The sequence below is a fragment of the Podarcis melisellensis genome, assembly GCF_964234715.1.
Source record: "Podarcis melisellensis genome assembly, chromosome: 2".
NCBI lineage: Eukaryota > Metazoa > Chordata > Lepidosauria > Squamata > Lacertidae > Podarcis > Podarcis melisellensis.
Genome location: NC_138529.1, coordinates 80,459,699 through 80,477,946, shown reverse-complemented (window position 1 = coordinate 80,477,946; position 18,248 = coordinate 80,459,699). Strand labels below are relative to the sequence as shown.

At 41.6% G+C, this 18,248-nt stretch overlaps 1 protein-coding gene across 7 annotated transcripts in view; it reads left to right on the top strand.

The window, feature by feature from the left end:
• ERC2 (ELKS/RAB6-interacting/CAST family member 2) overlaps nt 1–13,737 on the top strand; it is a 518,559-nt gene extending 504,822 nt beyond the window's left edge. For all 7 annotated transcript variants that reach the window (XR_014165505.1, XR_014165506.1, XR_014165507.1 and 4 more), the window contains one exon: nt 12,049–13,737. The gene's annotated coding sequence lies outside the window, so the exon portion shown is untranslated. The remainder of the gene's footprint in view (nt 1–12,048) is intronic.
• The last annotated feature ends 4,511 nt before the right edge of the window (nt 13,738–18,248 follow it).

Genomic DNA, 18,248 nt, shown 5'->3' with positions numbered 1-18,248 from the left:
AGCCAGTAAATCAAACAATGGTGATAGTGAAAGTGTGAGTTGTTTCTGAAGCCAAAATGACAGTAGAACAGCAACAGGAGCAGGAAGAGGGAATGATAGTAGTGAAAGAAAATAGGAACAGGGTACTGCAGGACTAAGAAGCTGGAGAGATAGAGAGAACAAGTGCCAAGGTTCAAGAGCGGTGAAATTGTGATTTAGGGAAAGGAATAATACATATGGGGCAGGTGGACTTAAGAACGCCTCATCTGATGCTTTTGAAGTGGGTTTGAAGAACAGGGTTGTGACATGTAAGAGGTTCTTGTGGCCAAAGATCTCTTTCAGGCAGGCACTCTGTTGGCTGTCACTGGCAGCCTTTGCATAACCAAATTGGACAGTGGCTCCTTCAGGTGTCTGGTTCTCAAGAGTTTACAAAAACCGGGACAAAATGCTAGGGTATATCTGTTTTTAATGCAAGGAATCCTCCCTGTTTTTAGGATCTTGTGGTTACCCTAATTGGCAGGTAAGAGAAACCTCACACCACTCCCAAGTTGCGTGATCCCTACGGAGGCTGGAAATAAGCATTTTCAAGTCAGCATATCGAGGCCTGTGTCTGCCTTAACTGACAGGCTGCTTCTTATTTTAAAAGGGGAACACAATCTAGATTAGATTATTTCCTTTGTGAGTCCAGTTCATTGTTTTACTGCTCTTTCACCCATTCTGAAATGTGTCCCTCCCCAAAGTCATCTATTTTCTACATATCTTTACAAAATCCTCTTTTGCTGAGCAATGTAGATTTGATCAATGCGCTAGCCAATGAGTGGGGCTGATCATATATGGGATCTGAGTGGGTTCATGCCTCCTGTCTTTGTTTTCCTATACCTCTATGATCACTTAACTTTCTGAGCTTATTTTGTAGGCCATAAAAGGGATACTATCCCTTAACTGCTGTTCTCCTTTTTTATTTATTAAACACACAGCAGGCATCACATTGAAACTGCCGTGCAAAAAAGAAAGAAAGATATCGATTCTGCCCCTCCCCGCCTGCCAAAAATAATTTGAGAATTAAGTCTGCCTCCTTGACAATTGCAACTGCATTTGTGATCTGTTACTGCTGCCTTGTTTCATTCCCTTCTTGCCCAGTATTGAGAAATAAAACAGAAACACATTGAGCTCGCATCGCACGCTGTTGCCACACTGCTGCTCTAATGGGCTTACTGACCACAACCTACGGGGGCCAGAATGTGTCAACAGCAAAAGGGCCAACCTCAATCACTGCCTGTGCTTTTTTACTAAGTTGTTACATGTCTAATTCTTTGCAGCTTAGTGCTCCTGCTGCTCTGGCTGCTCCTGTCCAAGGCTCACATCTTGCAGCAGCCTTTCCTACCCCCTGTTGTGCCACAAAGGTCCCAGCAGGAAGTCTTTCAGTGGAGCAGACAAGCCACAGTCTAGAGCAAATAGGGCATCACAATTTCCTAATAAGATGACTTACCAGATTGCAGCCAGAGTGGGGCGGGGTGACTCCGTACAGTTTTCATTTAACCACTTCCCTCCTCAAGCCCCAGGATTCCAACTTGTGTCGAAACCCTAAATCGAGCCCAAATCAAAGGGCATTTTATTCCTTCACAAAGTGTTGCCTCCTTAGCTTTGGCTGTCATAAAGCCCCATCTCGTCCTTTGCCAATCAATTAAATCTAGTAGTGACTGTCATCACTCCCTCCATCGCAGGCTCCTTGGTGTCAAAGGGGATGAACGCTACTTAGAGTGGGGTGGGATGCGGAGAGGAAGTTCATTACTTACGATTGCCTGCTCAGGGCATTGATTCTACTTGCAGAATGCCAGCGCCGAAGCGGTTAAATGGCTTGAACATGGCTTGGTTTCCTGCCTGCACTTGTAGCGGCCTAAGGCGGTGCCTGCTGTTTAGGAGTGAAAGAGAGCGCCTTGCCTCGTCCCAGGTGGCAGACAGGCAAACCATGTTATTAAGAAGCAGAGATCGCAAAACCTTGATCTTCACAAAAAAAAGGCCCCATAATTAGTCCCTAGCATGAGAATAAATGGCATTCCACATCAGCAAGGAAGGGAAAAAACAAGCCTCCTTCAGATTTCATTAAGTGATTGGTAATATTGACAGTTTTTAGGATCTCGCAGGGACCTCTTTGTTATTTGAGCCACTTCGGCTCCACACTTTCTCTTTCTACGGTACTTTAAAGTTTAGGGACATGTTCCAGGAGCCTCACACTCTGGCTTTTAAGGGGAGATGTTGATGTCTTGATAAAGCAAGCCATATGGTCAAATGGAGCTGGGTAAATAAGCGCTTGTTTACACAGTGGGATCATCATCACTACCTTCTCTGAGCCTGATCCAAAGCTCAGCAAGCAGAAGTAACGCAGGACATTGCCTTTTGACAACCAAGGGATTTGAGGCAGGCTCATTCAGAACAATGTATTGATTCTGTAATGCCAGCTTCTGTTTTGCACTCAGGGGGGAAATGACATATTGAAAAATATGCATTAGGCCAGCTTACATTTCCACAATCTGTGTTTGGGGCTCTTGATATGCATATATAAATATATGAGACAGGGCAAATGTTGTTATGTGTGCGGTTGGGAAGCGGGAGTGGAATCTATCAAGTCATGTCCATTTTATAGATTTGATTTACAGTTGTTCCCAGTAGGGACAACATCCTGTCTAGGTAAGTCATCTAGCTTAGTCAAGAAATTGCTTGGTAACTTTCAAGGATACTCCTTCCCCCAAGGGTTTGATCCATTTCATTTTATGAATCTCCTGGGGCATCTACTGTTATCCCTAACTCAGATTAGTGATTCCAGCCTTTTCTTCTTCTATTTTTTGGCAACCTGGGAAGTTCATCAGACCCACAAACTAATTCCGGCACCAGCTGCAATTTTGCCTTTAGATCCTTTGTGCAGATGAACATAATAGCACAATGTATTGGAAACAAAAATAACAAGATGTGATAGAGCGTGTCCATATTGCCTCGTTGGGTGTGTTTTGCTGTGAAAAGCCGTTAAGTACTGCAGCCACCTCTCCCTTAAGAGGAAATCGCGAATCCTAGGCTGCGAACACACTGTACCTTTCAAACAGCTTTGAAGCACACTCTTTTCCTCAGAGAATTCTGGGCCCTGTAGTTTACCCCTCACAGAGTTACAATTCTCTGAAACCCTTAACAAACTACAGTGCCCAGAATGCTTTGAGGGAAAGAAAGAACTCTGAACATGCTTTAAAGGTATAGTGTCGTAAGCATGATCTCTGTCTTTTATCTGCTTTCGTATATAGGTTTTGAAAATGTCCTACCAATTTGCACACACCAAAAACCATATCTGGGGATTCTTCGCCCTGCATGACTATGATCCCATGAGAGGAAGGTTGGGAGTTTTCTCCCTCCTTTATTGCATCCCTGACAGTGTTTCCAGAGCTCTCCACTTCTGCAGCGGCAAACCCACTCTGTTCATGTAAGCTCCCTAGCTGCTTTGGAACCCTAAAAAAACAGAGTTCTAAACAGTGTGGACAACCTCCATGAGTCGAAAAGCCTCCCCACTGCAGAAGTAGAGTCTTGAACACATGGATGGCTGCAAGAACATCAAATGCAGGGCAACATAAGGAGTGTGGCCAGGAAATGCAACCCCCCCAAAAAAACTTTGCATTTACTGAATTTTTTTCACTAGAATCATATGAAGTAAATCCTCACTGTTCACAAACAGTAAGTAAAGAAAAGTTGACTTGCTCAAGTCTGCTAAGCAGTCTTGTCTCCATTGAACCTCAGTTGCACTTTAATTCTACAATGGCCTATGCTTTCTTGTAAGTAGTCTTTGAAACGACATGTACTAGTAAACAAAATATTTCTATTACTGTATAATTTAAGAATAATGTTTTCTTTCTATAGTACATAAGTTTTAAAGCTGCCCCTTTTGAGTACAGATTGGTAATGCTGATGTACTATACATTTCCAAATACTGATGGAATTTATTTCATTTGTTTTTATTTGATGTGTGCCTAAATTACCAAGCCTGTGTTGCTTTCTGGATTTAGCATTTTCTGGATAGAGCATGCCAAGCTTTGTGTACAATTCAAATGAAGAGATTTCCTTCACTTTTACTGAAACCTGTGAATTTTTATTGATCTGAGAAGTAAAAAACAGGACACCCAAACTTTGGTTGATTTACTAGGTCTAAACAATAAAGACTAACATCAGTTTTGACAACAAACAAAACCAGTTTCTGTTCTATTGGTTATGTTTAAAAGATTTCAGTTTCAAACCAAACAGAACTTGTGGTTATTCTGTCAGATATTTATATAGCCACGGGGGCGCCATAGTCATGCACCGCATACATCATTGTATTTTTAAAATGTACTTAATGAACTTTTTTTTTCTCTTCTGGTAACTACTTCATTGCCTTAAATGAATGCATTCCATTAGAATTTGTAACAAATGAGTACTTTGTGTTTGCATTAATGCCAAACACGTTTAACAAATTTTTAACAAGGAACCCTGGCAAGAAGCCAAACTCCTAGAGGGACACTGAAGGAATGCTATAAATTTAAACTGGATTTTACCTTTTCACTTAACTCAGCAAGTGTCTTAGGTGTCTTTGGCATCTTGGTATTTGCTGCTTTTCCATTTCGAGTTAGCTGAAATTTTGTATTTTGGGGGGGCAGGTCAGAATTCTTTTTCCATAGCTAGTTCTGTTTGCTGGATACTTTTTAACACACATGCAACTTGAAGAGGAATCCTTGGTTATTAAATCGGAACTTTGATTAAATGTGCTTGCGCGGTTTTTGCACTTGTGAAACTATGACTTTGAGCAAACTTCATTCATAATGGGAAACCTCTGTATGTTGGGACCAAGACTGCTTTAAGTCACATCACTGCCATTAGGGGGGAAAAAATCACAGTTTAGATTTATGCAGAAATCAAACCCAGTAATGGTTTTCGAAAACCTCCTGATGCTGTGTCTTGTGTTCACAGCTGGGTTGCAAATTTCTGATGATGTTTGCAACTGCAGTTTTCTTGGGGGAAGCCTTGCCCTCAGCTGCTCCGCAGTGATGATGACATTGTTGGCTGGAATGGTGGGACTCCATTCCACAGGGTCATGTCTTAAGTAGTCCCACGGGAATCAGGTATGCTGCAATGTGGGCAGGCGCTGTGAAGTTAATAGGTAGTTTCCAAACCGCTTGGCTACTTTGCAGAGAATGCTTCACGGAGAATTTTTAACATGCTGGGTTACCACACAGCGTTTTATAGGGAAGCGGGGAAAGGAAGCACAGAGGCTACTAGGCCACATGCAAGGAATCCTTGCAACAGTGGGAGGGTGGTTAACAAAGTGGCGGCCGGATTTCAGGCGTGTGGTGGGTGACCTGAAGTTGCCTGTTGGGATCGGAGGAGCAAGGCTCTTCAGAAGCTGGGAGACACGGACCACACTGTGAGGGGCCTGGTGGATGCAGCAGTGAGGATGGAATGTGAAGGGGGAACCAGCAGCACCCACCAATCATAGTGCTGCGTAGGAAGAGAGCGAGGAGGCATCAGATAACTCCAGGTCAAATTTGGGGGACAATCTGATACAGGGAGTGGTGGTGCCCTTCAGCATAGGGATGGGGGAAGATGGTGGCTTTCCAGAAATATGCTGGAGGGGGGTAGGAAAGAAAGAGGATAATGATGGTGATAATTATAATAAAAATGAACCACCTGTTCATTCCTTTCCCTTCTTTGGGCTTTCGGACACAGGTTATGTGCATGTGCATACAAAAACAGAACCAAAGAAGGTCATTGTAGGTCAATGTTGTTATTATTTTTTATAAAAAGCTCTTTTTCCCAGTAGCAGTTTTGCACAAGACAACTAAATAATAATAAAGATTTGTGCATGCCTTGTGCTGGGCTTCCTACCCCAAGGAGTGAGGCAGCCTCCTAGAGAGCTGGTCTATCCGCTCTGCGTGGAGTGCTCACTGTGGAGCAACTCCTCTCTCACAGTAGATTGCTTTTATGGGGAGGAAAATCTGCAGCCTGCCAAGGAGTGTCTTGTTGTCACAAAGAACAGCTAGACAGAAGGAGGCATAGGTGCTTCCGATCTTCAGACCCTTCCTCCAGTGCTGAAAGTTTTGGCTCTGAGAAGGTTGCTCTCAGCAATGGTTAGACAGTAGAAAGCAGCCAAGGAAACGTCACCACAAACACTTGAAGCTAACGCGTGCTTCAGTGCGTCCACAGCTGGGCAAAGTGTGAAGACTTGTAGGATTTTGTCCCAGATTGGTTTATGTATGGATCAGCAGCTTGCAGATCCAAAGGCAAAAAAGTGCAGATGAGAGAATGTCATGAGGATGCTGGGGAAATCCCACAGGCATGAGGAGCTCCAAATCCACACTGAACTGCCATGTGGAAACGCCCTAAGTCATGCTTAGCAATCAGCGCATTAATTCTTTCAAATATTTCTGCTAATAATAGGGGGATATAAGAATTAGCAGGTGGGGATGAAACCCTTTCAGGCAAGAGTAAGCTGTTGCTCTTGTGTCATCATATTCTTATGCCAGAGAAAATGCAGGACACAAACTCAATAACTTTACACTCAAAGCACAATAAGGAATGTGCTTTCTTCAGTAAAGAGAGCTGACAGCAAATTCAGGTGACACATTTAAATATATTAAGACAAAATGACAATGAAGTAACCTAATATTGTATGAATGGTAGTTGGATAGTCCCAGTGCTTAATTAGATATCAATTTCAAAGCAATAAAACCATTGTTTATATTGATAAAATTATTTATAGGCCAGCTTTTGGGACATAGCTCACCTAGGGTGACTCTCAGTGTCATAAACGCAAAATAAATATAATGATATGAAATAATCACAATTAGTGCCATAGTAATTTTTTTAAAAAGACCAGTTGAAAGACTTAAAACAAAGACTTATTAAACAATTGAGCAGAACTATGCTTTAAACTAGCTTTAAATTTATTACTTACTTACTTACTTACTTACTTACTTACTTACTTACTTACTTACTGAATTGGTTAGTCACTTTATCTTGCCCAGGGCCACCCAAAGCAACTTACAACCAAACAGACAGTCAGACAACCCGCCCCCCCAAAGACACATTAATGCTAAGAGAAAAAGGAATACATTAAAAACATCCTGTCCACTTCTAAAAGGGCACAGATAGTTAAAGGCCAAAGGCCTTATTATAAAGGAAAGTTTTTGCCTTGCACCTAAAGATGTACTGAATAATGAGGGCGCCAGGCGAGCCTCCCTGGGGAGAGCATTCCACAAATGTGGTTTATGATTCTGGCTTGTTCCAAAGCTGGTAACCATAGTTTCCCAGTACATATGAAATGGGAAACTGTGGTTAATTAGAGACTTCCTGGTTTAATCCCAGGGCACTGAGAAGGGAGGAGTGAAGGAGCTTAAGGCACAGACAAAAGGATCATTCATTTCTTAGTTTATTAAATTCAGTCTTGACTGCCCAAATGCAGAAATCTCTCCCCTACCCCCTACCCCAGCCTTTCACTTACTTCCACGTCAGTTGTTTGTCTTCTATGTGGGCCCCATGTGTAATATGTCAGAAGAGGACACTTTAAAATCTTGTTAATGAGTTTCTCTTGCCGCAAACATTTGGAAAGCATCTGGAACAGAATGGACATTAACCCAGATGTCAAAAATAGCCTGCATTTTACTACCGTTATTAAACAGTTTCCCCTTTCACCCGTTTGTGTTTACCCTATCCTTCAGTGTCCTTCTGCAAGTCACTCTGGAAAGGAAGGGGATGGAGGTACCAAGTGGATTTGTCAGGCAGCAGGTGTCTTTATTCCAAAGAAAAACAATCTGAAGAACAGTCGCAAACTATAGGACCCTTTTACATACTTCTGTTCCCAGCATACAATATTTACTCCGCAGTGCTGGTGCTGAGTGTCAGTCGCTTTCACCAAAGTCTCTTGAAGGTGTGCTGTGCTTTAGAATGGGGTCATTCTTTGCGCTTCCACGTGGAAATCTGTTCTAGAGCCTCAGGTGTGCTCATGCACACAGGTTTGGGGCAGCACAGGTATGGGGCCTGTAATGGCTTTAAGGGTTGCTTGTGCGTAAGTTACCGCCTCTGCAGGCTAGTTTGCCTGGTTAAGCCATTTCCCTCTGGACAGCCCTCCACTCCGTGGCTGTTCAGTCGCTGGCAGAATCCGTCAGTGGGCGTTTCTTGAACCTCTTCCAGCAAAGAAGCTCTTTGACGCCAAGTCGCCAAGCGGCGAAAGTCTTCTGCGCAGGGTGGGTGTAGGCAGCAGAGGACTTGTGTTCTCCTCGCTGGTCTCTTGCGAAGAGTCCAGGAGCCTACTCTCTGCTTCCCCCATCGGCCCCCCTCTATCCCTGGTGTAGCGCTAATTATCTTCCCCAGCCGGGTACTTGCCTCTCTCCCTGCTTGGCCCCTCTCCAGCATCGCTGCTGAGTCTCGCCTCCTCTGCTAGCTGCGATGCAGTTCCCTGACAGGGCCTAATCCAGAATTCCAGCCTATGGAAGAGTGCCATTGCCCCTACATAGAAATATGTGGTCCTGGTGCTAGAAACCCTGAGCCCTGTCATACAGTCTTTCTCTGTACAGCCAGGGTGGGGAATCGATGACCCTTCAGATGATGTAGACTCCCATCAGCCCCATCCAGCAATGGTGCAGTTTCTACAGCAATGTCATACAGGTTGTCAGGCTTCTAGTTGTACACTGAGGGAGAGAGAGAGGATTACTGGCAGTGGTACCTTGTGAACGGATGTTTCCCTCAGAATGTGACCCTAAGTTACTTACTAGGAAAATAGGTTCCCCTGAAATCACTCTATGAGTAGGTGGTTTGTTTATGACTGGAATGTGTCAGCGTTGTGTGTTCTGCATATTCAGTAACTGGAGAGAAAGATGCAAACTGCAGTCAGCTCTAGCAGGTGTTGGAAAGCAAGATTCTTCTTCCTCCCTCTTGCACTTCTCCGTTTCTCTTTTTGTAGAAATGTGTGCAATTTCTTGATGAGTGGATCAGCCGATAGAGAAGAAGTTCATTCAAGTATTTTGATACTGTTTGCTGAAGTCTGAAGGGACAGCTAAATAACAAATCTGCCTTCTGCATTTTATTGCTCATCCCCATTCCTTTATTTGAGCAGAATGTTTGTTTCAGCAGCCTCAGTGAGTGTGAAGCGATGCTTTGGCTTGTAAAACATCAAAAACATTGGGAAATTGCAAACTTTTTTATTCAGCTCCCAACCAGGTGCAAAGGGGGGGGGGAGGAAGGGGTCATAGATTGTTCTTATAGTTGGAACATGTGCTTCTTGTTAATTCACATGGGTGCTTCCTGTGTATATATATCTCTTGGAGTAATCCTTGGTGCCCAAAGAATGGGAACTATGTAGTTTGCAAAATGCAAAGTGTGCTTTGACTTACAGTTTTCATAAAAAGTTTGCAAAGGTTTTATGTGCCAGAACTAGTAACTTGATCTACTTCAGGAACTCCCAAACTTTCCAACTCTGTAGAAATCACTTCTTCTTGTGCCAGAGTTGGATCCGAACTTGTAATGAAGTCAATGGGAATCTCTCCATTAACATGAAAAGGTTTTGGATCAGGCCCCAAAAGTGTTAAACTGTTTGCAGTTTTCATTTACTTCTCCAGTATAGATGATAAACCAATAATTCTGCTTGAGAATAACCCCAGCTAATTACTTAAAAGTACATGTAATTCAAATACTGTTGTTGTTGTTGTTGCAGCTGTTGTTTAATGTTTTAGTTTTGCAGGCTTTTACAGTTTTAACAGGATTGGATTAATGCCAAGGATTTAGATGTGCGAAGTATGAAATATTGGGACATATTGGTGGCAATTGCTTAGGTTGTACGGTTAGCACATTGAGTGTCAACAGGAGAGATAGGACTATACCAGCTCCAAGTTTCTATGACTCTTGGCCTGGATACATAGTCCCAAATAGTTTTGTTTCTGAATATTCAGAAAATACTATTTACCACATTCCATTAAGACACACACACCAGGGCTAGCAACTTGAAAGGTTATACAGTGGTACCTCGGGTTACAAACGCTTTGGGTTACAAACACTTCGGGTTACAAACTCCACTAACCTGGGTTGAGAACTTTTCCCCAGGATGATCACAGAAATTGTGCGGTGGCAGCGGGAGGCCCCATTAGTGAAAGCACGCCTCAGGTTAAGAACGGTTTCAGGTTAAGAACGGACCTCCAGAACAAATTAAGTTTGTAACCTGAAGTACCACTGTACATCATCTCTATATTATGTAACCTGATGTAAATTGTCCTTGTATGTTGTCACATGTGTATTTTTTAGGTCAAAGAAAAACTTTTAAAATAATCTTTTCAGACACATCATTTATTAAAAACTACAGCCAGAAGCATGTTATGCTCAGTGTTGTACTATTCACAGACATATTGGAAATGCATTTTATAACAGCATACGAATACTGTTAGGTAATTATATAGATAATGTCTGAACCACAGACTTACTTTTAACGTGCTAATAAACTGTGAAGCATTCATTTTTAATTTTTTCCTGTGTGATGGAAGGAAAAAAGCATTCTAAATAAGACTATTTCCAGTACTGAAGTAATGCATATTGTTTTTAGACTTTTTAGAGGGAAAGACTATACGTTGATTTTACATTTTGCTGCAATTGGTTAGGATCCAGATTTCTAATTTATGTCACTTATCTTTGGGGAAAGGCTGTGGAGTCTACAATTTTTATTGGCATAGGCAGCACAATACTGAACCAAGGTGTCTTTGAAGCAGAAATGTGCTTTAAATGTATGGTTTGTACACAGCCCTTGATAGAACTGTATCAATCTCTAAAGCTATATCTATAGATGTGGTCCCCATGGCCAAGAGCACAAGTCTTCAACTGTGCCTTTCCTGGACAATGATAGCTTAGCCACTGTGACTCATGCACTGAGTGACAACTGAGGCTATTTTAGTACCTTCTGTGTGGAGCTTCCCTTATGACTGGTTTGGAGGCTGCAGCTGGGGCAGAATCTCATGACAGGTGATGAGTGGTGCCCCTTACACTGTCTTCACCCCTGTATTCAACTGGAGTTACAAATGTCTACAGTTCTGGCTTCTGATGCTTTAATACATCAGCTTTCCTACACCACTTTCAATTTGAATTTAGCCTGATCTTTTATTCCCCTTCCTTCCCTCCTCCTCCCCTTTTTATGAAGATTACCAGCTCTGGGATCCCACAGCTAATTCTCCCCTGGCCTTCTTGCTGGCCCAGATAGGACTAATTTAGCCAGCTAGCCCTGGTGATCAGCTAATGTTTATTGGATGGATTCCCCCCTAAATTGATTTTAGAACTTTGAATTTATTGTTATCCACACTTTTATACTGTATTTTATGCTGTTTTTGGTTGTATCACAATTGTTTTAAATTTGTTGTTAGCCGCCCTGAGCCCGGTTTTCTGAACCGGGAAGAGTGGGGTATAAATACAAATTTATTATTATTATTATTACATGGGCTGAATCCCAAGAATATTCTACAAGTAGAATGACTTCCGCTCATGCAATGCAGCTTCCTTTTCTCCTCCTCCAGGGGTTGTAGGAACCCCCCAGAGCAGGGTGTGTTTTTTTGAGGGGTGTACAGGCTATATTGAGAGGAAGGAGAGGGAGGGTAAGTTCCATTGCATGAGTGGAAATCATTCTGCTCATGCATTATTTTTGTTGGCTGCAACCCAGTACCTGAAACTTAGCCTTCCTACTGAGATAGCTCCAGTTTGCTGGTAGAAGGGATAATGTGACCAACTTCAGGTTCTTCGTGAAAAAGCAGACTACCCCTCTATATGCATCTCCATTGCAGATAACTATAGATCAGGAGCCTCCACAGTCAGAATGGTGAAATATTCCTTTTGTCTGTTTAATCATCTACCCATCACCTTTCTCTAAAACTACTCAAGATGGCATCTGACCAAACAGAAACAATACAATAAAAAGTGAAATGAAATGAAAGTGTGGCTGCAGGAAGCCTTTGCTGACCTGAACTGGGTCCTACTGTGTCTCCAGAAACTATGTGAGCTCACCATTTTGGATGGCTTCTTGTTTTGCTGCAGTTATCAAGAGGAGCTGGAGAAAGAAGCAAACGCAAGGCAGCACTGCAGGACGATGAGAGACGAGAGAAAAGAGGACGATTTGCTGCAGTGGGGATCTGAATGCAGTCGCCACTCTTGGAGCTCCACCCCCCAAAAGATCACACAAGTGGGCGGGGCACATGAAGGTTGCCATCAAACAATAAGCTGCACAAACGGGTGTCCTTCTCCATTATTTCTTGTAATACGTTACGAAGTCAGATACTTTGGAAAACAATTAAGGGGACTTGATTGGAAATTAGAAGAACTTCATTTCCTTTAACGGGGTCGTATGAATTATTCCAGAAATATATTTTTTTTAAAAGAAAACTGAGTTACCATCTGTTCTGAACATTACTAAATGAAGTTAATTAAAGTGGGATCTTTAATTTGACAGATTTGTATTAATTTTAATCTGTAGTTGAGGTTCCATTAGCTGCAGTATCATTGTCTGCTGTTTCTGGTTAGTTTCCTCTAAAGTATCACTTCTAAAGCACTAGATTATTACAGGGACTAGCAAGCTGTTTCATAATGGTGTCGGCATTAGTCATACCCCCAGTAATGTGGGCTTTTCAGGGTAATAAAAACAAAGTCTTTGCCCTCCTCTGTTTCTTTACTGTTACTCAAGCCATTTTGATAATGCAACCAATATTAAGCTCTGGGCCAGGTTGGAAATGAAATCAATTTTTACTACTACTATCTGTCGGCGTATGAAAATATGGTGTGTGTCTCTGACAATGCATGGGGCATCTAACAGTGCGATCCTATACATATCTAGTCAGAAGTAAGTCCCATAGAGCTCAGTGGGGCTTACTCCCAGGTAACTGTGTAGGACTGCAGCCTAAAATGATTAGCAATTATTTGTATACAGTGGTTGATGTATGTCTGGAAGATAAAAGCTTGACGCAAGAACCTATACTTGTATACGAGCGTCTATGAAGATGCATCAAGCTTTTATCATCCAGATGCACAACAGTATTTAATATAAAAGCTGGGACTCTTGATTTTTTTTTCTAATTCAAAAGAATGTCGTGATTATTAAATATATGCATTGGGTCTCCTTTACGGGAAGGGACCCTTCCTCATTGTTTTCTGAACAGGGAAACAATACGTACCATGGTTTATAATGTATTTTAGATGTTAAACAAAGAAGTATCGATGAATGAGTAGATAATTGAAAATTATCTCTGTCATCCAGCAAATTATAATAAATGTGAACATGTTAAAAACACATGCCAGGGGAATAGACAGGTGGGGGGGAGAGCCCTGGAGCTATTATGTGTAGTGACAGACTACTATTGATGTTGAACTATCTGCTGTTTCCCCAAAGTAAGGGTCTTCCCTTAGTGAGCATTTTCATTCCATCTGGCATCCGTGCTCATAACAAGAGCTCAGTCCTGTGACTGGCATATCTTTTTGTCAGTGAGAGGGGCACTTACAGGCTTGTAAGTGGATATTGACTTATCTGCACTTCTTAGAAGCAAACAACATGTGCAATCCACCAGACACCTTCTGTTATGAAACCTCCATTCGTTTTAATAAGATGTGAGCTGGGCTTTGTTGAAATGAATGGATGTCGTGGAGCAGAAACGCTAGGTGGATTGGCCCTCCCCCATAAAATTAAACATGTGTGGCCTTAATTCTTGGTACTTTCTTTCTTTCTTTCTTTCTTTGCTGCTGTGGAAAAAAACAGTTTTTGAACAGGATATCCATAAAATCTTGCACTTAATTTAGAAATATGTCATTATTTTTGAATGGTTGGTGCAATTAATCTTGATCATCCAGTATGAGCCATACATATGAACCCCCTGGAAATTATTATTCGCCTAGAAAAGAGTAATTTATTAGTTGGTTGCACCATCGTTCTCGATGAAATTGAAGAGCCAGTGAATGCAAGCAGAATTTCTGCTCAATGTTAATTCAATTCAATACATGGAATAATAAATCTGTATAAAATATGTATAGCATAGATTAACCATATTCATTTATATTTTAAAAGTTTGTCCTTTGACTTTCAATGGGGTTTTGAACCTTGGGTTTGTTTGTTTGTTTGTTTGTTTGTTCATTTTAAAATGGAAAGCTCCTGGGAGTTTCCTTAGCACATATGACAAATGTTGCACTTGTGAACTTGGACAACAAAACGTGTTACTTTTGACAAAGTTGTTGTCCTAGTAAGGGATGGCTGTCTGGGCACAGTCCACTGGGATGTTCTTTTGCACAATCTCCATTGAACTGAAAGGAGGAAGACTAGGATATGAGCTATTGCAGAGCCTCCCATTCTTTCCAACGGGGCTTGTGCAAGAGAGCTTTGCGGAAGATTGTGCCTTCTGTGTCTCTTACAGTCAGGTCTTTACCTTAATTCTGCAACTGAATACTTGAAGTAGGAAATAAACTAGGGAAACATAGGGTCCTTAAAAACAAAACTGTATAGTTAGATATTTATATGTATGTGCCAATTTTGTCACAGATATTATTTTGGGGGCATTTTTGTTTTATTTTTGCTCCTTTCATGTTGGTAAGAGCATTGAACCTAACTTTTATCAAAGCCTAAGACCTAGCCTCTACAGAAGAAATTTTTTGTCTAACATTGCTTTTTCCCATTTCACATGATATATACTATGATGTTTGGCGGGGGAATCTTTTCATACACTAAAATAGAATCTCGGGGTTTACAATAAACACTGTGATGTTGGGCAAACATTTTATTCGAGCAATGTTTGGTAGATTTCTTCCCCCTTGAAATGTAAAAAAGTCAAACAAGCCTTTTGGTTAACATTTAAGATGAGTATTATTTTACTGTGGGATCAAACTTGTACTGCACATTCTTTCATTTAAATGTACAGAATGAATTTTGTATTTAAATGAATTTTGTGTATCCAGTATGCACGTAAATGCACATTGACTTTCATTTGAAAGTGGGTTTCAATTTCCTTTTTAAACAGTGTTTATGAGAAGATTTCAGATGTGTCACAACCTATACCTGCATTTTCCTTTGGTGTAGAGTGATTGTTTGAATGTGATGTTCTGCAACAATGGGTCAGCATTCCCTATTTACCTTTGACCCTCATTTGATAGTGCTTCTTGTAATAATTTTCTCCAAGTGAGTGGCATGTTCTGGATTGTGATCTTGACATGTGATTAAGGACATTGATATGAAACTAAGGAATCCTTAGAAATTACCAGTGGGCATGTTTTAGAACAGTCATTGTAATTTTAATGTCTCGTAGAAGTGTAAAGTACCAAGGTATTTAGAATTCATAACATTGTTATCATGTGTATGAGAAGTGCTTGGTGTTGATCAGCTCGTTTATATTCATCAAATAAATCTGGTTTCTTTCTGAACAATGTGTTGTATCCTTCAATTTAAGAACTGAGTATGATGCAGCAATAGGGACCTGTGAGTGAAGTCTGATTTTGTGCATGGAAATGCTATTGTGGAGCATCCAGCCCTGCAAGGAGACAAAGCAAACATCTGTGTCCAATAATGGATCTGCATGCCTGGCATAGATCACAAGCATGACTGCAATGAACCTCAAATAGAAGGTGAGGTTCTTCAGTTTTGGAATACAGCACTGTAGCTATATTCCCATCCACACTGTGCTTTTAAAGCACTATCATACCACTTTAAATAGTCATGGTTGTCCCACCCCACCCACCAAATCCTAGGAACTATGCTCTGCTCAGGGTGTTGAGAATTGTTACAAAATCCCCATTGCACTTACATTGCTACAAGTCCCAACACAGTTTAACAATCAATTGCTCATCATGGGGAACTCTGGGAATTACATCTCTGAGGAGAGAGACTTTCTCTTTTAGTAACAGTCAATAATTTATATGGTTTTGCAGCTCTTTTTAAATTGGATTGTAAAGAGCTTTCTGCGTGGTTATTATACAGAGGGCCTTTTCGGTAGTCGTGCCCACTCTGTGGAAAGCTGTCCTGTCGGATGTCAATGAAATAAACAACTATCTGATTTTTAGAAGATATCTGAAGTCAGCCCTGTATAGGGAAGTTTTTAATGTTTGATGTTTGATTTTACCATGCTTAATTTGTTGGAAGCCGCCAAGAGTGACTGGAGCAACCCAGTCAGATGGACAGAATAATAATAATAATAATAATAATAATAATAATAATAATAATAATAATAATAATAATAATTCCCAAAATGTGTGTGTGTAATGCTTGTTACCCTTATATTATAAAGAAAGTCTAGCTAATGCATGGCTAACTTTTGCTAACGGTGTAGAAACCACTTTAGCGCTTCTCTAGCTGTTGGAGAATGGGGCATCCTACCTCCTATTTATGCACTGCCTCTTCCTTACCTGAACCCTTAGAACCTCCATGTTTAGAAGCAGTCTACCTCTGAATAGCAGGTGATTGAGGGGGATGAATGAAGACCGCTGGCTCCATGTCCTTCTTGTGTCCTTCCCAGAAGCATCTGGATAGCTACTTCTGGAAACAGGATGCTGGGTTAAATGGACTCTTGGTCTGATGCAGCAAAGCTGCTCTTATGTGAAATCGCTTTCACTTGTTCTCCCACAATTCCTGGCAAAGAAAGAAGAATTTACAAGTCTTCCAAGAGGCAAATTGTGTAATGAGATTGAGCATATGTAGAAAATATATTGGTAGACTGCCACAGAATGCTCCTTTGGGCTGAAAAAAAGGCTAACACAAAATAAATAAACAAACACGTGAAGTACAGAACAAAAAGGGAGTACATTTCATGGGTGGATAAATGGTTGGATAAATTAGTACCTCAGAGACACTGAGACAAGTGATAGAAATTAGTTCAATAGTAAGACAGCTTTCTGGTTTCAGGAACTGCAGCATTTTTAGTGCGAAATTGCAGCCATCCAACCATTTGTTAAGAAATGTGTTTATATGCTATCCATGAAGGTGATCTAAGGTCAATGTCTGTGATGCGTCAGTTTGGAACCTAGAAGCACTCGCTCCTCTGTCAGCTGTATCAAAGGGTCTTGTGAGAGAAATCTAACAACTTTGGATAAACACAATGCTGGGCAAAGAAGCCGTATGTCCAGCTGTTTAAAAAACTGCTCCAGGTCCCCACCCCAAAGAACTAAGTGGGCTCCAGATGTTCTGGCAGCTAACGGCCACAGCAGGTCTTCAGCCTCATGACACAATGATGAACAATCATCCAACTCCAGATGGTGCCTCAGCCAATTAGGGGAAACAAGTATATGGAGATCATGAGGCTAGAGGCCTTTGGAATGCCCCAGGTTCACTCTGGATGGCCCCAAATTGTGCCTCTTGTAAATGTTTATAAACTTGTACAACAGCCTCTTGGACCAGGGCTCATGAAGTAGGTGACAGATCTGGACCTCATGGGAGAGAAAGTGGTTCCACCCACCACCGCCTCTGCCATCACTGCTGCCTCCTCCTCTTCCCTCTCCCCTTTCATCCCCTGTTTAGTCAGGGATGGGGTACACAGTGCTCTCCAGGTGTTGTTTGACTCCATGTCCCATCAGCCAGCATGGCCCAGTGTTCAAGGATGATGGAAATGGAAGTCCAGCAATAGCTCTCTCTGTGTGGTCTGTCATTGGTGGTGGTGGGGGACCTCAAATTCCTATAGGCCACATATTTTTAATAAGAAAAATAAAATGACTGTGTTGTGTAGGAGAAATGATTGTCTACTACTGATTATCCATTAAGAGCAATGAGATCTGGTTCCACATCTCTTCTTAGCCCGGAAACTCATTGGGTGGCAGCAACACATTTTGCTGTGACAAAGCAGCAAATGGCACCGTCCTCACCTGCAGTTCAAGGTTTAGAGTACCCAAGGCCTGTCAAGCTATTTTGGTATCTGAAGCACCACCATTGCCTTACCTCTCAGGCCGTAAAAAATGCAACAGTAATAAAATAACCAACCATTTGCTACCCTTCCATGTGGCTCAGCAGAAACGGCTTCAGGCAGGCTCCCCACTCTGCCCAGTGCTAGGGCTGGTTTCTGTAAGGAGTTTTCAGATCTGAGAGCGGGAGGCTGGGAATCTGAGGGTGAATGTTGGAAAATGGAAGGGCTGGATCAGCCTATATTAAGCCTCACTCCAAAGTATGGGAGGGACATTTTATTTCATATTTATTTCATAAAACATATGTACTACTTGATTGTAAATAGCTTCAAATCATCAGACTTGTGTTATTTGTCCTCACTCTTCTGAACTGAAGATTG